The sequence below is a fragment of the Euprymna scolopes genome, chromosome 46, assembly GCF_053919585.1.
Source record: "Euprymna scolopes isolate OS-2025 chromosome 46, ASM5391958v1, whole genome shotgun sequence".
Classification (NCBI taxonomy): domain Eukaryota; kingdom Metazoa; phylum Mollusca; class Cephalopoda; order Sepiida; family Sepiolidae; genus Euprymna; species Euprymna scolopes.
In genome coordinates, this window is record NC_136527.1 from 162,323,736 (window position 1) to 162,331,256 (window position 7,521).

Below are 7,521 nucleotides of genomic sequence, written 5' to 3' on the forward strand. Positions count from 1 at the left end.
CGACTGCAGAAACAGTCATCCTTTTTCAAGCTGGAGTTTTTCCAGTCTATCTTGCTCCTTGTCAATGAAGCCTAATAAATAATAAAGGTGAAAGATGTATGGTCCACCTTTGCCTTTTCTGTGATTATACCTGTAGCAGCCGACATACATATGGCCATGATTAGGTGTGTCAGAATTTTTTCGGAATGTTTGACACACTTAAGAGAAAATTGCGAATAAGTTTTGTGTAAATTTACCTGTAAAGTCAAAAGTTTAAAACCTTGTTTTTTAAACACGTTGATTGTTTTTTTTTTTTAAGTGGAATCTCATAATTTGAAAATACTGTCCAGTAAATATTGGATACTTACAATATTTTTTTCTATTTCATTCAATGTTTTTCTTGTTTTTGTTTTTTTTAGATATTAACAAAAAATCATTGCATTAAGAAAAAATAAAATATTTAAAATCAAAATCTCATGTATTTCTATAAGAGAATAAAATGGAAAATTTGTCCGGGGAGGGGTTGTTTATAAAAGTAAACTTATGAGTGAAATGTGATCATTTTTCAAGTACGGTGACCCATATGACATTTTTTTTTACAAGGGTGTCACCACTTATCAAGGCCCAGAGGCCACTCGAGGATAAAGGTTAATAAGTATACATTAGTCATTGTGATTTTAGCATAGTAAACAGTGGGAATTTTGTAACTTGGATTACTTACGGGGACGACTCAATTAGAACTTGTTCACATTGGACTTTTTCTTTTTTTTTCATAGGTATCAACTCATTATCGAGGCCACTCAAGGATAAGGGTTAAAGAGTTACAGTAGAAATTGGACAATATAATAATCATTAGTAATAAAAATTTGTTAAATTTGATAACTTATATGGAACGGCTCATCAAGAACTTATTTACGTTAGACTTGAACACAACCATATTGTAGTCAGCCGGAAAGCAGGAAAACGGAAGACAATTCCACAGGCGTGCTGTTCTAATAAAAAAGCTTTGTTCATGGAATCTATTGATAGTGTTTACAGCTAGACGAGTGTTTCTTGTGAAAGTTTGGCGAGGGGGACCATAGATTGAAGCTCAGTCGAACACTTTCCATGAAAATAACGATACGTCAGAGACAAACTCGCAACATCTCTTCTGTGAGATAGAGGCTGCAAAGAAGAGAAAAGGACATCTCCTACGAGGCTACTAAGTCTATTTTGAACTCTATCAAGGCAGGACAAGTCCTTTCTAGCAGCTCCTGCTCAGATGTGGCAACAGTATTCCATCCTTGGACGTACCTGGCTCTTATATAGATAGAGAATTGTATCAGCAGTGAGATATCTACTGGATCGATAGAAAGATCCCACCATTTTTCCAGCGGCCTTGGCAACAGATTTGATGTACGTGTTCCATTTAAGATCAGGAGTAATGGTCAAGCTAAGAAGCTTGTCAAAACTTGAGGCCTCCTGAAGACGAGAGCCATTCATTTCAATTGATGCCAGATGGGGATCAGAATGTTGATGATGTAAAGAGAGAAGCTTGGTTTTAGATGCATTAAAAGTAACCAGCCACTCCTTTCCCCATTGTACTACATGCTCAAGATCAGAGGAGAGAGAATTGGAGAGAACTTGGTCGTTTACTGTCTTAGATGTGCTACCATAAATGGTAGTGTCGTCAGCATAAATGATGTAAGGATGTGATTTGGAATATCATTAATGTAGATCAGGAAAAGAGTTGGGCCCAGGATGGACCCCTGAGGGACACCGGCATTAATACTGTGAGCTTCTGATTTTTGCCCCTCAACTACTACTCTTATGAACCTACCAGAAAGAAATGATTTAATAATTGAGAAGACATTTCCAGCTATACCATAGCTAGAGATCTTATGAGGTAAACCTTTATGCCATACCCTATCAAAGGCCTTAGATATGTCAAGAGCAATTGCCCTAGAAAGGTTGCCTCCGTCGAGAGATTTGCTAATCCTATGAGATATAACTGTAAGCACATCTGCTGTAGATCTAGCAGAACGGAAACCATATTGAGTGTCACTAAGAAGGTTATTTTTGTTGAGATGGTTGATTACTTCTGTATTTAACACAGATTCCAGCAACTTACTCATGACGCACAGGAGACTTATTGGCCTGTACTGAGAGGGGGATGAGCGATCACCTGAATTCTTAAATACAGGGCATACAGATGAAATTTTCCAGGGAGATGGGAAACTATTCTCCTTAAGACAACGTTTAAATAGTTTTGTAAGTATGGGCGCTAGTTCAGGTTGAAGTTTTTTGTGTACTATAATTGGAATACCGTCCGGGCCAGTTGCTTTACTGGAATCAAGGTTTTTGATTAGCTTGGCAACATCACGTACAGATATACGTATATCACATAGTGTGATTTCAGATACAGGAGGAAATATTGGGGGTTGGCGGCCTTGATCGCAAAAGGCAGAATTAGCTGCAAAGTTCTTGACAAAGAGTTTGGCTTTGTCTGATGCTGACGAGATTACCTCAGGTCCATTGATGATAGTTGGAATGGAGCGCACACTTCTGTTCAGAATTCTGTTTGCTATTTGCCAAAACTGGTGGGAAGAAAGCCGCTGCTCAGCTACTTTGGACTTAACAGATTGAGCATACAACCATCTTGCGCTCTTTATTACTTTCTTACAATGATTGCTGGCAGTCCTGAAAGCGGCTTTAGTTTCCATACATCTATTACGTTTGAAACAGTGGAAAAAGTGATTTCTGTGCGCAATGGCAGCAGCACATTCTGGAGAGAACCATGGCTGGCTGTTAGGTTTTTGCTGAAACTTTTTCGAGGGTATGAAACGATCAATACCTACAATTAACCATTCTGTCAGGTCTAATACTATAGAGGACACATCCTTTTTAAATATGGAATGCAGAGGTAGATCAGTTATAAATGTACGGAAGCTATCCCAGTCAGCCTTAGTGTATCGATATACTGTACGATGGAGAGGTACGTCTGGGGACTTATTACATTTCATTTTTATCTTAATTGATACAACAGAGTGGTCGGAAGATCCAATAGGCGACAGAACAGAAACTGAACATAGTTCAGGGCAAGTTGTGAGAAAAAGGTCTAGTAGGCTCGCAAACTGGTCGTCATTGTCGGGCACACGGGTGGGTTCGTGAACAATCTGAGTGAGGTCATAGGCAATGGAGAAATCATGACAGAACCTCCCCTCATCATCGGTCTTGTTTGAGTGGGTCAACCATTCGACGTTGTGAACATTGAAATCTCCACATACGTGAATGTTAGCTGAAGGATAAGCAGATAGGACTTGGTCAATTTTCTCAGATATGCTTTTAAATATAGTAACTCCGCTGTTGTGGGGGCGATAGAGAGTAAATAAAAATGCCGTAGTGTGAGCTAAAGCAACCCGAAAGCACATATAGGGTAAGTTAGGATCTTCCCCTGAGATGTCCCTACCACATGGAAAGCTATCTTTAATATAGGCACATATTCCATGCCCATGACGATCTTGGGGGTCAGATTTAGAGGTTAAGTTAGAGTATCTTTTAATTGCGAACTCTTCTAGGGAAATAGCCTGTCCAATGCCAGTTTCACTTAAAAATAATAGGTCTGGTTTAGTCTCCTGTAATTGGGTTTCAACCTCTGGAAGGTTAGAACGTGAACCCCTGATTTTGGCGAAGGAGACATGGTAGTAGGTGTCTACGTTGGAAGTTGGAGAACCGGGTTTAATCGTGTATTTTTCTTACTTTCTTGTTACCAGCAAACATATCAGAAATACAAATGACAGATAAGGCCCATGTCAGAGTTAATTACTTAGGCCTCCGTATTTGTCAACTGGAAGAAAGGGGGACAAATCCGCTCTGTGAATATCTGAGATTAGAATTTAAAATCGCGGTCTTTTCTTTTGCTTACAAAGAATTCTTCTATTTAAAAAGTGCAAGGAATATAAAATAAAAATATGGACAAATTCTTATAAAGAAAGAATGGAAGAAACCATTGACAGGATTTACGATAATGTATGATTGAGTCTAGGAATGTTGCGTTGCTCTTAGAAAAGGCAGCGGGTTATTTTCCAAGATTATCAATCAATAGTTACATAAAGAAGGGTTTTTTTACATGGAGGTCACCACTTATCAAGACCCGGGAGCCACTCGCAGATAAGGGTTATTGCGTGTACAGTAAATCAATGAGATAGTATCGTAGTAATCATTAGCATTGGATATTTGATAGGGTGGTTTACCTTACTTAAAAGAGCGGTTTGTCAGGAATTTGTGTATGTTGGACTTGAAGACATCCAATTTGTAGCCAGATGGGAGACAAGCAAACAGAAGAAAGTTCCGCAGTCGTGCACTTCTAAGAAAGAAGCTCTGCTCATGGAATCTACGTTTGGATTTAGACAGAGATAAGGAGTGGGGAAAATTAACGACAGTAGTTTCAGCTAGACTCGTGTTTTCGTGAAAGATTGGCGAGGGGGGACGAGAGATTGGAGCTCAGACGAACACTTGCCATGGAAATAAGGATAAAACAAAGGCAGGCTCCCAACGTCTATTCTGTGGGAATGCAGGCTGCGGGGAAGAGAAAATGGCACCCCCCCCACTAAGCCACGAAGTCATTTTGTACTCTGTCAAGGCAGGATATGCTGCTTTTAGCAGCTCCTGTCCAGATGTGGCAGCAGTACTCCATCCTTGGACGTACTTGGCTTTTATACAGATATAGAATTACATCAGTAGTGAGATATCTTCTGGAGCGGTAGAATGATCCCACTATTTTCCCAGCGTCGTTGGTAACATACCTGATGTACGTGTTCCATTACAATTAATAGTTACATAAACAATATTATCGATCAATATTTAGATAAAGAAGTTCGCTTTGTTAATAGCGAATTACCCGCAAAGCAGAATCGAATTATTGCTTTATCGTTTAGCTGTAGTTTTTCCTCTTTCACTGGCAACTGTACAAAGGCATAGTGAAGGGGGGGGCTACTCTTTTTCCACTTACTCTGTCTTTAGTATGATTCGACCGAACACTCTAAGCAGCGTGTTAAATAGGTTAGAGTACTTGTTGACATTTGATTTGAAGAAGACTATGTTTTAGTCTACAAGGAAGCAGTCCCATGGTAACGTGTTTCACAAATGTTCATGGAAATTTCTCTTGACAATGAACACATGGAAGAAGAAAGGAAATTTTCCTGTGATGAAAACACCGATATTTTTAAGTTATCATCAATAATTTAATAAAGCACTACGTTTTTATTTTTTTTTAAATGTGTGTATGAAGATAATGAATAGGTTTATGACTTGTAATGTAATTATGTGAATTTTATATGAAAATGAGTTAAAAGCGATTAATAGAAATAAGCGTTACTTTTTGCATTGATGAAATTTTTAAATTCGGCTTGTTGGTTTTTTTGTCAAAAACGAAAGACGAAAATACTTTTGTTTAAGTTTTTGTTATAGAAAATAGATTTGGATTTTGACGACCATAACTGTCAAAGTGTTACAGCCAATTTAGTGACACCAATCGAACTGAAGATATTGAATAATAGTATTCTCATGAAAATCAGATCACAGTGTATTACTGGACGAACATTTAACATAATTAAATTCTTCTTAATGAAAAGAAGAATCCAGGTTGCCCTCGATGGTCGTACATACAAATAATATGATATAAATGCGGGTGTACCTCATAGGTAGATCCACTAATATTCATAAATGACACCCGATTAATTGTCTCTGAGATGGGTATATTTGCTGACGACACCGAGGGGAAAGCGAATGTACACGTATCCAGGGTAATGGTGGAAATCCTAGAGGAAGACGTCTGATCTGCGGTGAAACGGGACAAAATAGATGGTCAGATTCAATGCTGCCAAGACTAAGCTCCTTGCCTTTAATAACTACAAGAAACATTTTCAACCACTAATAGCCATGGCTAATAATACATTACCTGAACGTACTTATTTTAAACAACTCAGGAGGAACATGAGTGGGAGCACATATATTGAGTGCATTGGCAAGCCTGCTGCAAAGAAGATGGGCATACTCCATCGTGTTATGAAGTTACGCCTGAGAGTATCCTGTTCATTTACAAGTCCACCATTCGCCCATGTATATAGTATTGTTGCCATATTTCGGCTGGTGCATCTGCTATTGGTCCTCACCCTCAGACAGGGCCCAAAAGAGAGTCGCAAACTTAATAGAACTCGCACTATCCCTTAGGCGTTTAAGCCTAAGGGATAGTGCGGGTTCTATTCTAATTGCTGTCCCACTGACGAAATGTTGCATCCCCTGCCTGTTTTACAATTACTTTAATGGAAGGTGCTCCGACGAACTACAAGTCTTGTACCCCTTCGACGTAAACACCACAGACAAACCCTACAAACAGCAAAATTCTACCTCTACACATTAGAACTTCCTAGATGTAAAAATCCTTCTGTTTTAATTGTTTCTTCCCTAGACCTTGAAATTCTTTTTCGGTTTATGTTTCCCTAACTGTACTGACATGCAGAAGTTCAAGTGTAATATAAACATACATCTTGCTGCTCAGCTCCCTACATAGTTTTTTTTTTATAAATTATGTCCGAAATATTTGCCCCCTATATCAAAGTGGCACTGTGCTTTGTTTGGAGTGAAAATGTCAGAAAAAAAAACAGATTATTATTAGAAATATAAATTTAAATTTATGTTTATATAAATACATACATATATATATATATATATATATATATATATATATAAATACACATATATATATATATATATATATATATATATATATATAGTAGAAATAGTAATTAATAAAAAAATGAAGTGCTCGATTCGATACTGTAAAAGGTTGAGGAAGCTACAGACGGCCAAAAAAACGGCCGGGTAGCTAAAACAATAATATAACTTGACAGAAAGATACGGTGATAAAATAAACGTGTGTGTGTGTGTATATATATATATATATATATATATATATATATATATATATATATATATATATATATATATATACTAATTTAATTTAAATGCATATATATTTACATAATATATATTTAAAAAAAAATATATATATATATATATATATGCATTGAAATATTTATTCAAACTGCTGTTGACCGTTAGCATATAAGCAACGCAGAACAAAAATACCTTAGTTTTTTTTTTCTTATTTTTAATTATTTTAGTCTTATGAAAAACAATACATTCTAAACTTGATAAGAAAACGTTTTCTAACACGTAATTAACGGACATTTAAAAACTGAAAACGTTTCATTAAAACGTTTTATCTTTTTTAAATCTTTTTTAATCTTCATATATTTTCATTTTAAACTTTCATTTTTTGTTCATCCATTTTTTAAATCCACGTTTCAATCGTGTTTTTGAGTTTTTAACTTTAACTTTTTCAATCTTCATTTACTCTTGAAATTGTATCAGTTTACTAGAGAAATCCCTACAAACGGACCAATTTCAATTTTGAACAAAAACAAAAAAGAAATCATCCAATTTTTTATTGCCGTTTTCGTATCCAATTGTTTTCAATGAAAGGTAAGATTGTTTTTCAAT